The sequence below is a fragment of the Lactuca saligna genome, chromosome 4 (genome assembly GCF_052625555.1).
Source record: "Lactuca saligna cultivar CGN05327 chromosome 4, ASM5262555v1, whole genome shotgun sequence".
Lineage (NCBI taxonomy): Eukaryota > Viridiplantae > Streptophyta > Magnoliopsida > Asterales > Asteraceae > Lactuca > Lactuca saligna.
Window position 1 is genome coordinate 211,140,302 of NC_136420.1, and position 21,173 is coordinate 211,161,474.

Below are 21,173 nucleotides of genomic sequence, written 5' to 3' on the forward strand. Positions count from 1 at the left end.
CTCTCCCTCCAGGAGACTCTGGTTATACTTCCAGGGAGGATTTATAGATAACCCGAAGGGTTTAGTGAAGATAAAACTCACAAGCTAGTATTAAATTATTCATGGTATACTCGGTAATTATTAAACATCATAGTCGTTTTGAAACATAATACAGTAAAAACAATTTAATACAATGAAATTATCTGGCATGATACTATAAAGTAAACAGAGATAAACTGAATCATACATAGTTTATGTATTAACTTTGCATGAAATCTGTGTTCGTAAAACAAGAACTGAAGATCCCAAATTATTCCCATAATAATTTGATTGTTTTAATTGTTTCCTTTACTGTAATTGAAATCCATGTGGTTATATTCGATAAAACTGTTGGAATAGTGTCTAAGGCTGCAACTATATTAAGCAAGTATTTGACCCGATTGTGTATGGTGTAACAATCCGAAGTTTTCCATCGTCGAAAACTTGTTCTACCTGTGAGATTTCGCCGTTAGTCGATTCGTTTCATTCTCGCTTTTGGTTAACTAATTTAAATTTATATGTTTATTATAATTGAATGAGTGTCCAAACCTCTTGGAACTCATGAAATTAACCCAAAAGTATTCATTTCAAAAAGTTAGAAACATTCCCGCCGGGTGATGATAACTTAATCGGGTGCGACCAAAAGCCCCGTTTAATGCCGGTATCGGGTAGAATTCCTCCGTGTCCAAGTTTTGGGAACTATATAAACGTGTTAAACCTTTCATTTGAAGTTTTTTCCTTCTCTCTCTATTCTCTCTCTAACCTCTCTCCAAAAATCCAAGATTAAGGGTCCAAAACTCAATTTTAATGTCTCAAATCCTTAAGGTAACTTCCTAACCTCATTGTATAGCTTATTTGACTTCCAAATTCGAGATTTAAACATGGAATTGGACATGAGATATGAGTTTACGGCCCAAGAAGGTGCCTAGGCCGTAAACACCAAGTTTGAAGAGTTTTGAGCCCTTAAACCCCTCCTTGACAATTTTGGGACCTAGATATGGCTAAATGACTTCAAGATATGGACTTTAAACATTTAAAACATGGACTTTGTGAGGTTTGAAGGATTTTACGGCCAAGGCATGTGCTTGGGCCGTAAACTCATATACAAGGGGTTTTCATGACCTTAAACACTTCCAAACCACAAACAAGGCTTATATATGAATTATAGAATATTGGTTTTAGCATTTGGACACCTTAAACATAATTTTTGAGGGGTTTGTGTGAGTTTACGGCCAAGGCATATGCTTGGGCCCTAAACTCCTTAAAAATGGGCATAAATTCAATTGTCAGGTGTTAGAAAGCCATCCAACACCACCAAAAGCCTTGGAATAAATCATAGGACCAACCAAAAATAGTTTAAGGACCTTAAACACATCAAAACCCCACATTTGAGAGTTTACGGCCATAGAACATGTCTCATGGCCGTAAACTCATAAAAGGGTGTCAATTGGTACCCCAAACTCATTTCTAGGCTTGTAGGAATTTTTAGAATCACATGTGATTAATTTTAAGACCTTAAAAACACTTAATCAAGGGGATATGAGAGTTTACGGCCAAAGATCCCATGCCTAGGCCATAAACTCCCTTAAGTGTTGCAAATGGTGTTTTTAATTCAATCCAAGCCTTAGGTGAAATTATTCCAAGCATTTCCAAGTGTCCATATCCATTTGTGACCCAAATTTGCACCATAAACCACCCCACCATGAGTTTACGGTCGTAAACTCATGGGGAATGGGTGTTTTGGACCAAAAACTCTTGTATAAGTTAATTCATGGGGAGTAAACTCAAGTCCCAAGTCCCTCGCTTTAATTCCCGTCCATAAACACCACCCGGGTCCCTCCAAACACTTGTATCGGGGTGTTTTCGCGAGTAGAAACAATTGTCCTTATCAAATAACCAATCTAAGTCCTAATTAGATACAAATGTGTATCTTTACATTATAATTAGGAACCTGGTGTAATTACAAGCCCCGGACCAACACTTAGCATCCGAAATCGCCACATTTCTCATCCTGTGAGTTCATACCCCTACCCTTTTTCAACTGTTTTCACTGTTTTCAGGGGGGAATACAAGCAAAAGTACAAGGAAATCTAGTACTCAAAGTTATTGTTTTCAGTTTAATCGTTTTCATTCTGTATGTTCTAATGTCAATAACTGTGTTTATCAAATAGTTCGACTTACGAATTTAGCTTTCAAACTAATCATAGATTTCTCGATAAAATGCTCTAATCTAAACTATGTTTCATAATCTAAGAATAACTTATACTAATTTCCAATTTTAACTAATTACGAAAACGAAAACGAATACGAAGCTATAACTAGGAATAGAACGAATACGAAGCTATAACTAGGAATAGGACGAATACGAAACTATAATTAGGAACAGAACGAATAACGAAAGTACAACTAGAAACATAACGAATAACACATCTATAACTAGGAACATAATGGATAACGAAACTATAATTAGGAACAGAATGAATACGAATACGACTGCGAATACGAATACGACTGCGAATTGTAATAGGAGTAGGAATAGGGAAACGAATACGACTGCGAATACGAATACGAATATGAATAGTAATAGGAGTAAGAATAGGGAAACGAATACAACAACGATTATGAATATGAACACGAATAAGTACAAGAATATGTATATGAATGAGAACACGAATATGAAGATATGTATCTAAGTATACTCCAAGATAATACCATTAGATTATCAGAATACCTAGTTAATACAATAGGTACGAAAGGAAATAAATCAGTATGTCGAAGTTCAATAACTAAAAATTTCTTTTAGGAAAGTACGGGACTTTCCTGGAGAAAACAAAACATTACCTAATCAAGTTACATCTTTTACATCTTTAACATCATTCACATTAGAAACCAACATGCAGGAAAGCATGGGGCTTTCCTGGGTAACACTTATATAACTAGAAATAGTAATAAACTGAATAACATTACATCTTTTACAACTAGTAATATACAATCAGGAAAGTATGGGACTTTCCTGGGATCATAGTTAAAGAATCAGAACCGTATAACCTAACAATCAACCAACCTTCTCTTTTAAGAAAATATGGGATTTTCTTGGATAACAACTTTTCGGTAAACCAAAGGAAACTCGTACATTTTCACAAAGCAAACATCTTATGAACTCACCAGCTTTATGCTGATTTTTGAACTGCTTGTATTCTCAGGTCAACATTAGACAGGTACCTAGCGAATCTTTTGGAGAAGACGGAGCGTACAGAAGACTCGTCTCTACTTTTGTTTATATATACCATGTATTATGAATGTACAACATTACTTTTGAACAAATGTAAACTTTGATATGTAATGTAATGGTTGTTTACTTTACTTAGTATGTACATTGGATTTGATACTCAACTTGGAGTCAACCCCGGAAACGTTTCCGCCTTCGGTTTTCGGGGTGTGACAGATTGGTATCAGAGCCCTTGTTTATAGTGAATGGAGTATACCAAATCTTACATGGTATAAAACTATAAACACTAAAGGGCCTAAATGCTCTGAACTAAAAGTATAGCTCAAATATAAGTATTTTCAAAAGTATACAAGTATACCGAACCGTCGAAATCCATAACTACAAGTAGAACAAAACATAAGTATATAGGTGTTGTACACTACGGTTAAACCTGGGCAGTTATGTAGTCGTGTCTACTATCAATATAGCCTGGCCAACTATATTCATTCGAGACACGACCAACATGTGCTTGGGAGTGACTGTGGTATGCAGCATGCCTAAAACATACCCAAATCCCAAACAACGAATCATCGCTGCAACGAATCATGAAATACTATGGGAGTATTTCTCGAGCCAAATCCATTATAAAATTCCTCATCCCAGCGTTGCTCCTTAATCATTCCATTAGCGATAAATTATCTATTTCATAACTCCTTCCTGTTTTATTGCTTAATAGAATTCTAAGCATGCCATAAAGAGATATCCTTTGTATCATATCTCTTGATTCAATTTAGAGGGCTTATCATCCTCTCTTCCTAATCTTATTAGATCAAGATGCCTCCAAGAAAGAGACCCAACTCGCAGAACAACAACAATCCTCCTCAAACACCACCTTCTCTTCAAATCGACCTGGCAACCCTTCAGTCAGTTTTAACAGTAGCATTTTCAGCAGCCATGTCGCAAACAAACCCCGGTAGGTCGGGAGGTGGTCCCCAACCTCAGAACCAGGAAAATAGCCAGGGACACCGAAAGGAGTGTTCCTATAAAGACTTTATGCATGCGAAACCTACATTCTTCGATGGCACAGGAGGTGTCATTGCTCTAACTCGATAGTTAGAAAGGATCGAATATATCTTCGAGATCTGTGCTTGTTCAGAATCCGACAAAGTGAAGTTTGCCGCTTGCACTCTCACCAACAAAGCCCTGACTTGGTGGAACAGCCGAGTCAAATCTCTGACTCTACCTGTAGCCAATGTTATGGGTTGGGAAGTTATGAAGGAACTTCTACATGCAGAGTATTGCCCTCGGGGTGAAATCCAGAAGCTGGAACATGAACTTTGGAATCTGAAGATGAAAGGTTCCGATATCGCCACCTACACATCTAGGCTTGACGACTTAACACTTCTTTGTCAAGGGATGGTTACCCCGGAAAGTAAGAAGATAGAGAGGTTTATCTGGGTATTAACCCAACAAACCAAAGGGAACGTCTTAGCTGCGAGGCCGGATACATACGATAGCGCCAAATGCCTAGCGCAAATCTTGATTGACCATAGTGAGGACGTAGAGGAAGCAGCCACCACTCCTGAGCCGAGAGAAAGAAGTGGTGAGAAAAGAAAGTACTGGGAGGCAAGGTATAAATATCAACCTTCCTAGGAATTCTCGAAGAGACAACAAATGGTGACAATCCACGCTGCTACTACCCCTGCTGTTGTACCCGTCATCGGTTCCTCAGCTCAAGCACCTATTACCGGATATGTCGGTGTTCTCCTGTGGTGTAACCAGTGCAGTTACCACCACTATATCCCCGGTCCCTGTCGTATAAAACTTTGCAAAAATTGTGGCCAAGAGGGTCACCTTGCGCGGAATTGTAGAACGCCAACAAATCAAGCTCCCGGAGTGGGCATCAGTCAGGTCTGTTATGGTCGCGGAATGGTCGGGCATTGTAAGAGAAACTGCCCCAATGCAACAACAGTTGGCAACTCTGGAAGAATCTTAGCTATAGGACAAGGTGAGATAGCCACCGATCCCACAGTTTCCCCAGGTATATTCCTTTTCGACAACCATTTTACTTGCCATTCTTTTTCAATTCTCATCCAGAAAGATAAACTGTTATCTATTCATTTGAATCTCTCCATAAACGTAGAACTTTTAGAAATCCTCATTAGGATTGATCCCGTAGCCTACAAACTTCGATTAACCTCGAAACATAGAAACATTCCTATGGTACTTCACGTCTCGGTCTTTAGAAATATCTACTCAACGAAACCAAGACACGTCCTGAAAGTGAGGGTTCGCTGGAACGTCAAGCGGAGACCCGATTCCACTTAGAAGCGTAAAAACCCAAAGTAGTAGACTCATCCTCGGTTATCTTTTCAACTTGCAATTCGAGTTCAAATCTTTGAATTTCGGGACGAAATCCCCTCTAACGGGGGGATAATGTAACAATCCGAAGTTTTCCATCGTCGAAAACTTGTTCTACCTGTGAGATTTCGCCGTTAGTCGATTCGTTTCATTCTCGCTTTGGGTTAACTAATTTAAATTTATATGTTTATTATAATTGAATGAGTGTCCAAACCTCTTGTAACTCATGAAATTAACCCAAAAGTATTCATTTCAAAAAGTTAGAAACATTCCCGCCGGGTGATGATAACTTAATCGGGTGCGACCAAAAGCCCCGTTTAATGCCGGTATCGGGTAGAATTCCTCCGTGTCCAAGTTTTGGGAACTATATAAACGTGTTAAACCTTTCATTTGAAGTTTTTTCCTTCTCTCTCTATTCTCTCTCTAACCTCTCTCCAAAAATCCAAGATTAAGGGTCCAAAACTCAATTTTAATGTCTCAAATCCTTAAGGTAACTTCCTAACCTCATTGTATAGCTTATTTGACTTCCAAATTCGAGATTTAAACATGGAATTGGACATGAGATATGAGTTTACGGCCCAGGAAGGTGCCTAGGCCGTAAACACCAAGTTTGAAGAGTTTTGAGCCCTTAAACCCCTCCTTGACAATTTTGGGACCTAGATATGGCTAAATGACTTCAAGATATGGACTTTAAACATTTAAAACATGGATTTTGTGAGGTTTGAAGGATTTTACGGCCAAGGCATGTGCTTGGGCCGTAAACTCATATACAAGGGGTTTTCATGACCTTAAACACTTCCAAACCACAAACAAGGCTTATATATGAATTATAGAATATTGGTTTTAGCATTTGGACACCTTAAACATAATTTTTGAGGGGTTTGTGTGAGTTTACGGCCAAGGCATATGCTTGGGCCCTAAACTCCTTAAAAATGGGCATAAATTCAATTGTCAGGTGTTAGAAAGCCATCCAACACCACCAAAAGCCTTGGAATAAATCATAGGACCAACCAAAAATAGTTTAAGGACCTTAAACACATCAAAACCCCACATTTGAGAGTTTACGGCCATAGAACATGTCTCATGGCCGTAAACTCATAAAAGGGTGTCAATTGGTACCCCAAACTCATTTCTAGGCTTGTAGGAATTTTTAGAATCACATGTGATTAATTTTAAGACCTTAAAAACACTTAATCAAGGGGATATGAGAGTTTACGGCCAAAGATCCCATTCCTAGGCCATAAACTCCCTTAAGTGTTGCAAATGGTGTTTTTAATTCAATCCAAGCCTTAGGTGAAATTATTCCAAGCATTTCCAAGTGTCCATATCCATTTGTGACCCAAATTTGCACCATAAACCACCCCACCATGAGTTTACGGTCGTAAACTCATGGGGAATGGGTGTTTTGGACCAAATACTCTTGTATAAGTTAATTCATGGGGAGTAAACTCAAGTCCCAAGTCCCTCGCTTTAATTCCCGTCCTTAAACACCACCCGGGTCCCTCCAAACACTTGTATCGGGGTGTTTTCGCGAGTAGAAACAATTGTCCTTATCAAATAACCAATCTAAGTCCTAATTAGATACAAATGTGTATCTTTACATTATAATTAGGAACCTGGTGTAATTACAAGCCCCGGACCAACACTTAGCATCCGAAATCGCCACATTTCTCATCCTGTGAGTTCATACCCCTACCCTTTTTCAACTGTTTTCACTGTTTTCAGGGGGGAATACAAGCAAAAGTACAAGGAAATCTAGTACTCAAAGTTATTGTTTTCAGTTTAATCGTTTTCATTCTGTATGTTCTAATGTCAATAACTGTGTTTATCAAATAGTTCGACTTACGAATTTAGCTTTCAAACTAATCATAGATTTCTCGATAAAATGCTCTAATCTAAACTATGTTTCATAATCTAAGAATAACTTATACTAATTTCCAATTTTAACTAATTACGAAAACGAAAACGAATACGAAGCTATAACTAGGAATAGAACGAATACGAAGCTATAACTAGGAATAGGACGAATACGAAACTATAATTAGGAACAGAACGAATAACGAAAGTACAACTAGAAACATAACGAATAACACATCTATAACTAGGAACATAATGGATAACGAAACTATAATTAGGAACAGAATGAATACGAATACGACTGCGAATACGAATACGACTGCGAATTGTAATAGGAGTAGGAATAGGGAAACGAATACGACTGCGAATACGAATACGAATATGAATAGTAATAGGAGTAAGAATAGGGAAACGAATACAACAACGATTATGAATATGAACACGAATAAGTACAAGAATATGTATATGAATGAGAACACGAATATGAAGATATGTATCTAAGTATACTCCAAGATAATACCATTAGATTATCAGAATACCTAGTTAATACAATAGGTACGAAAGGAAATAAATCAGTATGTCGAAGTTCAATAACTAAAAATTTCTTTTAGGAAAGTACGGGACTTTCCTGGAGAAAACAAAACATTACCTAATCAAGTTACATCTTTTACATCTTTAACATCATTCACATTAGAAACCAACATGCAGGAAAGCATGGGGCTTTCCTGGGTAACACTTATATAACTAGAAATAGTAATAAACTGAATAACATTACATCTTTTACAACTAGTAATATACAATCAGGAAAGTATGGGACTTTCCTGGGATCATAGTTAAAGAATCAGAACCGTATAACCTAACAATCAACCAACCTTCTCTTTTAAGAAAATATGGGATTTTCTTGGATAACAACTTTTCGGTAAACTAAAGGAAACTCGTACATTTTCACAAAGCAAACATCTTATGAACTCACCAGCTTTATGCTGATTTTTGAACTGCTTGTATTCTCAGGTCAACATTAGACAGGTACCTAGCGAATCTTTTGGAGAAGACGGAGCGTACAGAAGACTCGTCTCTACTTTTGTTTATATATACCATGTATTATGAATGTACAACATTACTTTTGAACAAATGTAAACTTTGATATGTAATGTAATGGTTGTTTACTTTACTTAGTATGTACATTGGATTTGATACTCAACTTGGAGTCAACCCCGTAAACGTTTCCGCCTTCGGTTTTCGGGGTGTGACAGATTGGTATCAGAGCCCTTGTTTATAGTGAATGGAGTATACCAAATCTTACATGGTATAAAACTATAAACACTAAAGGGCCTAAATGCTCTGAACTAAAAGTATAGCTCAAATATAAGTATTTTCAAAAGTATACAAGTATACCGAACCGTCGAAATCCATAACTACAAGTAGAACAAAACATAAGTAAATAGGTGTTGTACACTACGGTTAAACCTGGGCAGTTATGTAGTCGTGTCTACTATCAATATAGCCTGGCCAACTATATTCATTCGAGACACGACCAACATGTGCTTGGGAGTGACTGTGGTATGCAGCATGCCTAAAACATACCCAAATCCCAAACAACGAATCATCGCTGCAACGAATCATGAAATACTATGGGAGTATTTCTCGAGCCAAATCCATTATAAAATTCCTCATCCCAGCGTTGCTCCTTAATCATTCCATTAGCGATAAATTATCTATTTCATAACTCCTTCCTGTTTTATTGCTTAATAGAATTCTAAGCATGCCATAAAGAGATATCCTTTGTATCATATCTCTTGATTCAATTTAGAGGGCTTATCATCCTCTCTTCCTAATCTTATTAGATCAAGATGCCTCCAAGAAAGAGACCCAACTCGCAGAACAACAACAATCCTCCTCAAACACCACCTTCTCTTCAAATCGACCTGGCAACCCTTCAGTCAGTTTTAACAGTAGCATTTTCAGCAGCCATGTCGCAAACAAACCCCGGTAGGTCGGGAGGTGGTCCCCAACCTCAGAACCAGGAAAATAGCCAGGGACACCGAAAGGAGTGTTCCTATAAAGACTTTGTGCATGCGAAACCTACATTCTTCGATGGCACAGGAGGTGTCATTGCTCTAACTCGATAGTTAGAAAGGATCGTATATATCTTCGAGATCTGTGCTTGTTCAGAATCCGACAAAGTGAAGTTTGCCGCTTGCACACTCACCAACAAAGCCCTGACTTGGTGGAACAGCCGAGTCAAATCTCTGACTCTACCTGTAGCCAATGTTATGGGTTGGGAAGTTATGAAGGAACTTCTACATGCAGAGTATTGCCCTCGGGGTGAAATCCAGAAGCTGGAACATGAACTTTGGAATCTGAAGATGAAAGGTTCCGATATCGCCACCTACACATCTAGGCTTGACGACTTAACACTTCTTTGTCAAGGGATGGTTACCCCGGAAAGTAAGAAGATAGAGAGGTTTATCTGGGGATTAACCCAACAAACCAAAGGGAACATCTTAGCTGCGAGGCCGGATACATACGATAGCGCCAAATGCCTAGCGCAAATCTTGATTGACCATAGTGAGGACGTAGAGGAAGCAGCCACCACTCCTGAGCCGAGAGAAAGAAGTGGTGAGAAAAGAAAGTACTAGGAGGCAAGGTATAAATATCAACCTTCCTAGGAATTCTCAAAGAGACAACAAATGGTGACAGTCCACGCTGCTACTACCCCTGCTGTTGTACCCGTCATCGGTTCCTCAGCTCAAGCACCTATTACCGGATATGTCGGTGTTCTCCTGTGGTGTAACCAGTGCAGTTACCACCACTATATCCCCGGTCCCTGTCGTATAAAACTTTGCAAAAATTGTGGCCAAGAGGGTCACCTTGCGCGGAATTGTAGAACGCCAACAAATCAAGCTCCCGGAGTGGGCATCAGTCAGGTCTGTTATGGTCGCGGAAAGGTCGGGCATTGTAAGAGAAACTGCCTCAATGCAACAACAGTTGGCAACTCTGGAAGAATCTTAGCTATAGGACAAGGTGAGATAGCCACCGATCCCACAGTTTCCCCAGGTATATTCCTTTTCGACAACCATTTTACTTGCCATTCTTTTTCAATTCTCATCCAGAAAGATAAACTGTTATCTATTCATTTGAATCTCTCCATAAACGTAGAACTTTTAGAAATCCTCATTAGGATTGATCCCGTAGCCTACAAACTTCGATTAACCTCGAAACATAGAAACATTCCTATGGTACTTCACGTCTCGGTCTTTAGAAATATCTACTCAACGAAACCAAGACACGTCCTGAAAGTGAGGGTTCGCTGGAACGTCAAGCGGAGACCCGATTCCACTTAGAAGCGTAAAAACCCAAAGTAGTAGACTCATCCTCGGTTATCTTTTCAACTTGCAATTCGAGTTCAAATCTTTGAATTTCAGGACGAAATCCCCTCTAACGGGGGGATAATGTAACAATCCGAAGTTTTCCATCGTCGAAAACTTGTTCTACCTGTGAGATTTCGCCGTTAGTCGATTCGTTTCATTCTCGCTTTGGGTTAACTAATTTAAATTTATATGTTTATTATAATTGAATGAGTGTCCAAACCTCTTGGAACTCATGAAATTAACCCAAAAGTATTCATTTCAAAAAGTTAGAAACATTCCCGCCGGGTGATGATAACTTAATCGGGTGCGACCAAAAGCCCCGTTTAATGCCGGTATCGGGTAGAATTCCTCCGTGTCCAAGTTTTGGGAACTATATAAACGTGTTAAACCTTTCATTTGAAGTTTTTTCCTTCTCTCTCTATTCTCTCTCTAACCTCTCTCCAAAAATCCAAGATTAAGGGTCCAAAACTCAATTTTAATGTCTCAAATCCTTAAGGTAACTTCCTAACCTCATTGTATAGCTTATTTGACTTCCAAATTCGAGATTTAAACATGGAATTGGACATGACATATGAGTTTACGGCCCAGGAAGGTGCCTAGGCCGTAAACACCAAGTTTGAAGAGTTTTGAGCCCTTAAACCCCTCCTTGACAATTTTGGGACCTAGATATGGCTAAATGACTTCAAGATATGGACTTTAAACATTTAAAACATGGATTTTGTGAGGTTTGAAGGATTTTACGGCCAAGGCATGTGCTTGGGCCGTAAACTCATATACAAGGGGTTTTCATGACCTTAAACACTTCCAAACCACAAACAAGGCTTATATATGAATTATAGAATATTGGTTTTAGCATTTGGACACCTTAAACATAATTTTTGAGGGGTTTGTGTGAGTTTACGGCCAAGGCATATGCTTGGGCCCTAAACTCCTTAAAAATGGGCATAAATTCAATTGTCAGGTGTTAGAAAGCCATCCAACACCACCAAAAGCCTTGGAATAAATCATAGGACCAACCAAAAATAGTTTAAGGACCTTAAACACATCAAAACCCCACATTTGAGAGTTTACGGCCATAGAACATGTCTCATGGCCGTAAACTCATAAAAGGGTGTCAATTGGTACCCCAAACTCATTTCTAGGCTTGTAGGAATTTTTAGAATCACATGTGATTAATTTTAAGACCTTAAAAACACTTAATCAAGGGGATATGAGAGTTTACGGCCAAAGATCCCATGCCTAGGCCATAAACTCCCTTAAGTGTTGCAAATGGTGTTTTTAATTCAATCCAAGCCTTAGGTGAAATTATTCCAAGCATTTCCAAGTGTCCATATCCATTTGTGACCCAAATTTGCACCATAAAACACCCCACCATGAGTTTACGGTCGTAAACTCATGGGGAATGGGTGTTTTGGACCAAAAACTCTTGTATAAGTTAATTCATGGGGAGTAAACTCAAGTCCCAAGTCCCTCGCTTTAATTCCCGTCCTTAAACACCACCCGGGTCCCTCCAAACACTTGTATCGGGGTGTTTTCGCGAGTAGAAACAATTGTCCTTATCAAATAACCAATCTAAGTCCTAATTAGATACAAATGTGTATCTTTACATTATAATTAGGAACCTGGTGTAATTACAAGCCCCGGACCAACACTTAGCATCCGGAATCGCCACATTTCTCATCCTGTGAGTTCATACCCCTACCCTTTTTCAACTGTTTTCACTGTTTTCAGGGGGGAATACAAGCAAAAGTACAAGGAAATCTAGTACTCAAAGTTATTGTTTTCAGTTTAATCGTTTTCATTCTGTATGTTCTAATGTCAATAACTGTGTTTATCAAATAGTTCGACTTACGAATTTAGCTTTCAAACTAATCATAGATTTCTCGATAAAATGCTCTAATCTAAACTATGTTTCATAATCTAAGAATAACTTATACTAATTTCCAATTTTAACTAATTACGAAAACGAAAACGAATACGAAGCTATAACTAGGAATAGAACGAATACGAAGCTATAACTAGGAATAGGACGAATACGAAACTATAATTAGGAACAGAACGAATAACGAAAGTACAACTAGAAACATAACGAATAACACATCTATAACTAGGAACATAATGGATAACGAAACTATAATTAGGAACAGAATGAATACGAATACGACTGCGAATACGAATACGACTGCGAATTGTAATAGGAGTAGGAATAGGGAAACGAATACGACTGCGAATACGAATACGAATATGAATAGTAATAGGAGTAAGAATAGGGAAACGAATACAACAACGATTATGAATATGAACACGAATAAGTACAAGAATATGTATATGAATGAGAACACGAATATGAAGATATGTATCTAAGTATACTCCAAGATAATACCATTAGATTATCAGAATACCTAGTTAATACAATAGGTACGAAAGGAAATAAATCAGTATGTCGAAGTTCAATAACTAAAAATTTCTTTTAGGAAAGTACGGGACTTTCCTGGAGAAAACAAAACATTACCTAATCAAGTTACATCTTTTACATCTTTAACATCATTCACATTAGAAACCAACATGCAGGAAAGCATGGGGCTTTCCTGGGTAACACTTATATAACTAGAAATAGTAATAAACTGAATAACATTACATCTTTTACAACTAGTAATATACAATCAGGAAAGTATGGGACTTTCCTGGGATCATAGTTAAAGAATCAGAACCGTATAACCTAACAATCAACCAACCTTCTCTTTTAAGAAAATATGGGATTTTCTTGGATAACAACTTTTTGGTAAACTAAAGGAAACTCGTACATTTTCACAAAGCAAACATCTTATGAACTCACTAGCTTTATGCTGATTTTTGAACTGCTTGTATTCTCAGGTCAACATTAGACAGGTACCTAGCGAATCTTTTGGAGAAGACGGAGCGTACAGAAGACTCGTCTCTACTTTTGTTTATATATACCATGTATTATGAATGTACAACATTACTTTTGAACAAATGTAAACTTTGATATGTAATGTAATGGTTGTTTACTTTACTTAGTATGTACATTGGATTTGATACTCAACTTGGAGTCAACCCCGGAAACGTTTCCGCCTTCGGTTTTCGGGGTGTGACAGATTGGTATCAGAGCCCTTGTTTATAGTGAATGGAGTATACCAAATCTTACATGGTATAAAACTATAAACACTAAAGGGCCTAAATGCTCTGAACTAAAAGTATAGCTCAAATATAAGTATTTTCAAAAGTATACAAGTATACCGAACCGTCGAAATCCATAACTACAAGTAGAACAAAACATAAGTAAATAGGTGTTGTACACTACGGTTAAACCTGGGCAGTTATGTAGTCGTGTCTACTATCAATATAGCCTGGCCAACTATATTCATTCGAGACACGACCAACATGTGCTTGGGAGTGACTGTGGTATGCAGCATGCCTAAAACATACCCAAATCCCAAACAACGAATCATCGCTGCAACGAATCATGAAATACTATGGGAGTATTTCTCGAGCCAAATCCATTATAAAATTCCTCATCCCAGCGTTGCTCCTTAATCATTCCATTAGCGATAAATTATCTATTTCATAACTCCTTCCTGTTTTATTGCTTAATAGAATTCTAAGCATGCCATAAAGAGATATCCTTTGTATCATATCTCTTGATTCAATTTAGAGGGCTTATCATCCTCTCTTCCTAATCTTATTAGATCAAGATGCCTCCAAGAAAGAGACCCAACTCGCAGAACAACAACAATCCTCCTCAAACACCACCTTCTCTTCAAATCGACCTGGCAACCCTTCAGTCAGTTTTAACAGTAGCATTTTCAGCAGCCATGTCGCAAACAAACCCCGGTAGGTCGGGAGGTGGTCCCCAACCTCAGAACCAGGAAAATAGCCAGGGACACCGAAAGGAGTGTTCCTATAAAGACTTTATGCATGCGAAACCTACATTCTTCGATGGCACAGGAGGTGTCATTGCTCTAACTCGATAGTTAGAAAGGATCGAATATATCTTCGAGATCTGTGCTTGTTCAGAATCCGACAAAGTGAAGTTTGCCGCTTGCACTCTCACCAACAAAGCCCTGACTTGGTGGAACAGCCGAGTCAAATCTCTGACTCTACCTGTAGCCAATGTTATGGGTTGGGAAGTTATGAAGGAACTTCTACATGCAGAGTATTTCCCTCGGGGTGAAATCCAGAAGCTGGAACATGAACTTTGGAATCTGAAGATGAAAGGTTCCGATATCGCCACCTACACATCTAGGCTTGACGACTTAACACTTCTTTGTCAAGGGATGGTTACCCCGGAAAGTAAGAAGATAGAGAGGTTTATCTGGGTATTAACCCAACAAACCAAAGGGAACGTCTTAGCTGCGAGGCCGGATACATACGATAGCGCCAAATGCCTAGCGCAAATCTTGATTGACCATAGTGAGGACGTAGAGGAAGCAGCCACCACTCCTGAGCCGAGAGAAAGAAGTGGTGAGAAAAGAAAGTACTGGGAGGCAAGGTATAAATATCAACCTTCCTAGGAATTCTCGAAGAGACAACAAATGGTGACAATCCACGCTGCTACTACCCCTGCTGTTGTACCCGTCATCGGTTCCTCAGCTCAAGCACCTATTACCGGATATGTCGGTGTTCTCCTGTGGTGTAACCAGTGCAGTTACCACCACTATATCCCCGGTCCCTGTCGTATAAAACTTTGCAAAAATTGTGGCCAAGAGGGTCACCTTGCGCGGAATTGTAGAACGCCAACAAATCAAGCTCCCGGAGTGGGCATCAGTCAGGTCTGTTATGGTCGCGGAAAGGTCGGGCATTGTAAGAGAAACTGCCCCAATGCAACAACAGTTGGCAACTCTGGAAGAATCTTAGCTATAGGACAAGGTGAGATAGCCACCGATCCCACAGTTTCCCCAGGTATATTCCTTTTCGACAACCATTTTACTTGCCATTCTTTTTCAATTCTCATCCAGAAAGATAAACTGTTATCTATTCATTTGAATCTCTCCATAAACGTAGAACTTTTAGAAATCTTCATTAGGATTGATCCCGTAGCCTACAAACTTCGATTAACCTCGAAACATAGAAACATTCCTATGGTACTTCACGTCTCGGTCTTTAGAAATATCTACTCAACGAAACCAAGACACGTCCTGAAAGTGAGGGTTCGCTGGAACGTCAAGCGGAGACTCGATTCCACTTAGAAGCGTAAAAACCCAAAGTAGTAGACTCATCCTCGGTTATCTTTTCAACTTGCAATTCGAGTTCAAATCTTTGAATTTCGGGACGAAATCCCCTCTAACGGGGGGATAATGTAACAATCCGAAGTTTTCCATCGTCGAAAACTTGTTCTACCCATGAGATTTCGCCGTTAGTCGATTCGTTTCATTCTCGCTTTGGGTTAACTAATTAAAATTTATATGTTTATAATAATTGAATGAGTGTCCAAACCTCTTGGAACTCATGAAATTAACCCAAAAGTATTCATTTCAAAAAGTTAGAAACATTCCCGCCGGGTGACGGTAACTTAATCGGGTGCGACCAAAATCCCTGTTTAATGCCGGTATCGGGTAGAATTCCTCCATTTCCAAGTTTTGGGAACTATACAAATGTGTTAAATCTTTCATTTGAAGCTTTTTCCTTCTCTCTCTATTCTCTCTCTAACCTCTCTCCAAAAATCCAAGATTAAGGGTGCAAAACTCAATTTTAAGGTCTCAAATCCTTAAGGTAACTTCCTAACCTCATTGTATAGCTTATTTGACTTCCAAATTCGAGATTTAAACATGGAATTGGACATGACATATGAGTTTACGGCCCAAGAAGGTGCCTAGGCCGTAAACACCAAGTTTGAAGGGTTTTGAGCCCTTAAACCCCTCCTTGACAATTTTGGGACCTAGATATGGCTAAATGACTTCAAGATATGGACTTTAAACATTTAAAACATGGATTTTGTGAGGTTTGAAGGAGTTTACGGCCAAGGCGTATGCTTGGGCAGTAAACTCATATACAAGGGGTTTTCATGACCTTAAACCCTTCCAAACCTCAAACAAGGCTTAGATATGAATTATAGAATATTGGTTTTAGCATTTGGACACGTTAAACATAATTTTTGAGGGGCTTGTGTGAGTTTACGGCCAAGGCATATGCTTGGGCCGTAAACTCCTTAAAAATGGGCATCAATTCAATTGTCAGGTGTTAGAAAGCCATCCAACACCACCAAAAGCCTTGGAATAAATCATAGGACCAACCAAAAATAGTTTAAGGACCTTAAACACATCAAAACCCCACATTTGAGAGTTTACGGCCATAGAACATGTCTCATGGCCGTAAACTCATAAAAGGGTGTCAATTGGTACCCCAAACTCATTTCTAGGCTTGTAGGAATTTTTAGAATCACATGTGATTAATTTTAAGACCTTAAAAACACTTAATCAAGGGGATATGAGAGTTTACGGCCAAAGATCCCATGCCTAGGCCATAAACTCCCTTAAGTGTTGCAAATGGTGTTTTTAATTCAATCCAAGCCTTAGGTGAAATTATTCCAAGCATTTCCAAGTGTCCATATCCATTTGTGACCCAAATTTGCACCATAAACCACCCCACCATGAGTTTACGGTCGTAAACTCATGGGGAATGGGTGTTTTGGACCAAAAACTCTTGTATAAGTTAATTCATGGGGAGTAAACTCAAGTCCCAAGTCCCTCGCTTTAATTCCCGTCCTTAAACACCACCCGGGTCCCTCCAAACACTTGTATCGGGGTGTTTTCGCGAGTAGAAACAATTGTCCTTATCAAATAACCAATCTAAGTCCTAATTAGATACAAATGTGTATCTTTACATTATAATTAGGAACCTGGTGTAATTACAAGCCCCGGACCAACACTTAGCATCCGAAATCGCCACATTTCTCATCCTGTGAGTTCATACCCCTACCCTTTTTCAACTGTTTTCACTGTTTTCAGGGGGGAATACAAGCAAAAGTACAAGGAAATCTAGTACTCAAAGTTATTGTTTTCAGTTTAATCGTTTTCATTCTGTATGTTCTAATGTCAATAACTGTGTTTATCAAATAGTTCGAATTACGAATTTAGCTTTCAAACTAATCATAGATTTCTCGATAAAATGCTCTAATCTAAACTATGTTTCATAATCTACGAATAACTTATACTAATTTCCAATTTTAACAAATTACAAAAACGAAAACGAATACGAAGCTATAACTAGGAATAGAACGAATACGAAGCTATAACTAGGAATAGGACGAATACGAAACTATAATTAGGAACAGAACGAATAACGAAACTACAACTAGAAACAGAACGAATAACACATCTATAACTAGGAACAGAATGGATAACGAAACTATAATTAGGAACATAACGAATACGAATACGACTGTGAATATGAATACGACTGTGAATACGAATACGACTGCGAATAGTAATAGGAGTAGGAATAGGGAAATGAATACGACTGCGTATACGAATACGACTGCGAATAAGAATACGAATACGAATAGTAATAGGATTAGGAATAGGGAAACGAATACAACAACGATTATGTCACAACTAGTAATTTTGTGTCTTGTAATCACTAAACTCAAGTAAAGGTTGAGTCAAAAACTTAAGAGCATGTGTGATACCTATTATTATGACATCAAAAACTTCAAACAAATACATCGTACAAGTATTACAAATGGGCATCAAGAAATTGGAAACCCTAGAAGTTCTCGTTTAAGTCCATTTTGGACTGGGACTTCCTTATTGGACCCAAATGGACCAATAAGCTTCCAATTTGACTATCATGGGCTCTAATTGAACCCACATTAATTTATTTCAACATTATGGGCCATATTAGGCCTAGAATGAAATGAATTAAAAGCATTGATCCAAGAATAACCGAAACTAGCCCAACGAAATGTGAAAATCATATTATATTTTTTTTGGTTAAAAACTCATCTAACTTAACTTTTACATGGGCTTGAGAGAATTGAAGCCCAAATTTTTCTTTTTCCTTTCACATTATCGGCCCAAGGCCCAAGTCGAAGAAGAAATGGAGAAGTGTTGACTATGTGCATGCCACCTCACTTGTATCCAACATGTTTCCATGCACCTCTCATACTTCTAGGAGCATATCACTTCAAAGATCACTTCTTCTTTCCCTCTCACTCACTCTCGGCCGAAACACACACACACATACACAAATATCTCACAAAATTCTCTCTAGAATACTCAAGAACACATCCTTCCTCTCCACTCAAAAATCTCGAAAATTAGGAGGCTTTCAAGAGGATATTTCCACAAACTCTTCATCTAAGGTAAGGTTATGCTTGGATCTATGACTTAGATTCTTTGTTTTATCAAAATCTCTTCCTAATCCATGCAAAAATCATGATCTTACATCCTAGAAAACTCCATAAACTCGAAAACTTCATCAAGGGGTGCTAGGGTCAAAAATCACCAAGTTTTCTTCCATCCTTTCTTAAAAAACCGAATCAACATCCAAAGGTGAGCTTCATACCCCCTTATTTTCGGTTTTTATAAGTTTTTGTGGGGGAGAATACAAGCAAAGGTGTAGATCTATCATTATATGTATGCTTTGTATGATTTCTATGCTTATATGTGTGTTTGGTATGATTATGATGTTGGATCTAGTCATAAACCACTAAAAACCGAGATATACTTGATGTTAAATGATACTAACATAAAACATACTACTACATACAAAGTATGCCATGAAAAATAGCTAAGTGGCTTAACAATACATACTTTGGGCTAAAAACCCATTTTTTTGACATAAATGTTAAAAATACAAAGTTGAAGGGCCCAAAATGAAATATTTCGAAATCTGATGGGTGAGATGAGTCAAAACAGTTTCCATAATGTATTTTCTGAAAATATACTCTTTTGGAGGATTAAAAACATAAATTTCAAGCTTAATGGGCTAAAAATGACAATTTCGGCCCAATAGGGCCCATTATGCGAAGTTTCCTGTTTTGGAGGGCCAAAACTGTGTTTTTCTGTAAAACAGTGGACTACTAGTGTTACAAGTACTTTTCAAAGGTTTAAAATGCTTTTCAAATTTAAAAAGGACCAAAGTTGCAAAAATTTTCCAATTGGGGCCAAAATTGTAAAAACTACGAAAAAGAGGGGTTCTAACCGAGAAAACTGCAATTTCAGGGACTTAAACTGTTTTTAATGAAAAATATGCTGAAAAATATTAATTTCAATAATTTTTGGGGTTAAAATGTCAAGAAAATGATTTAAGGACCAAACCGGAAAGTTATTTAATTAGAGGGTTGAAAAAGTAAATTTTACAAACAATGAGGGGCTGAAAACAGAAAACTTTCAAGGCTAATTCAATACACGCAACTTGATCAAATATTGGCACCGCGACTACCGACACAATACACAACAATACCAAAAATCGTTGTAAAACGAATTGATTCAGTCTCGAATCAATAACAAATCCAAAACTACTAACACTACAACGCTCAATACACATATGGAACTCTCGGAACTCTATACTCTCGTGGAACTACTCAATACGTCGACGGACATTCCTTAGGCCCAAAAGTTGCAAATCATGCTTGTTGAGCCTAGCTAGCCCGATGACATGATTTTAGGCCCAAAGGATACTTGCTTACATGTAGTTGGGTCTAATACGACTTAACCGCGTGTAAAAGGACTTTCAATGGCAAACGTGCTGCTGGTCCCCAAGGGTCCTTCGGTGCTGCTAGTAAAGTCGGAAACTCACGATTGCGGGTTGGGCTTCGGGCCCTTCGCAATTGCAATGGTCTTGAACGACGTAGGGATATACTGAGGGTTTCGCACCTTCTCTTTTTCTCTTTGGTCGTGGGACTACACAAGTCCGGGAGGATTGAGTTGTGTGAATAAGTGTGAGTGACGCCCAAGGGATCGCTAGTACGGTTGTCAACTAGACGTTTTCATTAACGGACGTTACAACAATTCACCACCCACTGTATACTCAATGCCTCCGGAGCTCAACAAATACCTCTAACGTAACGAAACAACAACACATAAACTAATTAAAGCAAAGTGATACGAAAACATCGGGTTTTCCTAGGGTTTTCAACTAGTACACTTACGACCTACATGCCGAATTTCACAACTCGTACGCTTACATCTATAGAAAACAAACAAGCATACTCGCGGATCTTCATGTATTTTTTTTACGCTATACTATTTTCAGAAAATATTGGATTTTCTGGTGGTTTTCAAAACAATACAAACATTGGATTTTAAACATTACTTATGAACTCACCAACATTTCATATGTTGACGTTTTTCCAAAATACTTGTATTCTCAGGTAACAGATAAGTGAAGAAAGGACT